Source organism: Octodon degus, unplaced genomic scaffold, assembly GCF_000260255.1.
Source record: "Octodon degus isolate 3935 unplaced genomic scaffold, OctDeg1.0 scaffold00001, whole genome shotgun sequence".
In the NCBI taxonomy this organism is placed as follows: domain Eukaryota; kingdom Metazoa; phylum Chordata; class Mammalia; order Rodentia; family Octodontidae; genus Octodon; species Octodon degus.
In genome coordinates, this window is record NW_004524577.1 from 31,548,665 (window position 1) to 31,549,657 (window position 993).

The 993-nt window shown below is 41.6% G+C and overlaps 1 pseudogene; it reads right to left on the minus strand.

The window, feature by feature from the left end:
* Positions 1 to 316: 316 nt before the first annotated feature.
* LOC101584442 lies at positions 317 to 582 on the minus strand (annotated as a pseudogene).
* Between the last annotated feature and the right edge of the window lie 411 nt (positions 583 to 993).

The window sequence follows — 993 nt, forward strand, 5'->3', positions numbered from 1 at the left end:
CATGACACTGGTTTTCATGTTCATTTTTTTACTCACTAAATACAAAAAATAGATACTCGTAGTCTCTATTTTTGTAGTGGTAGAGATCAAATCCCAGGCTGTTGGAACCAATGTGGAGGTGATTTGAGCTTCTGTTGGGTTTGATCCATTATTAAGTCTTTTAGCCTTGAAGTTGCTCACTTCCTTTGAACTTTCCAATGTTATTTATTTATTTATTTATTTGTTGCATGTATGTGACTGAGTTTATTGCAGAGGAAGGTAACAGAATGAGTTTCAAGGAAGAAGATGTGGAGACACAAACTGGAGGTGAGCCTCCTCACCTCAGGCTTTTGCAGCCCTGCCATGGAGCTGGACGATTTTTTCTCATCAAGAAGTTGATCATTCCATGTCATAGATCCACCAGCTGGTCTTGTAGCTTTCCTGCTGGCAACAGTGGCAAGGCTTTTCATAGCATCTTTGTCACTTAATGTCCTCACTAAGCCCATCCATCGTGAGGATTCCATTTAGTGTTCTGTATGCACCTTCCACGTTCCCATCTTGTGCCATCACAGTCCTGGCAATGAACTTCAGATGTTTTGCCATGATCTCAGATTTAAGCCTTCACTCTGCAGAACCATCCACCATTCCTCCCCAGCCCAGGTTGACACATTAGCTACATGTCCTCCATTCATTACCTCTTAAAGGTTCATTAAGAGAGAGATTAAAAAGTACATTAAAAACCTAAAAGAGAAAGGGAACATGAACCCCCAGCATACAGAGGAGAGGCTGTCAGGAGTGGTAGGCCTAGGAAATAAAGCCCAAAGTGTATAGGTCTGGGATAATGGGCCACAAGAGTCATCTCTCCTCCCCAGAAGGTGGTGCTGTCAGGCGCAGTAGAGGTGATGTTCTGGTAAATGAGAGAAATATAAGAGAAAATGAAGGAAAGAAAGAAAGAAAGGCAAGGAAAGAAGAAAAGAAGCTTTGCTGTAGAACATATATATTGATTTCTGCTAT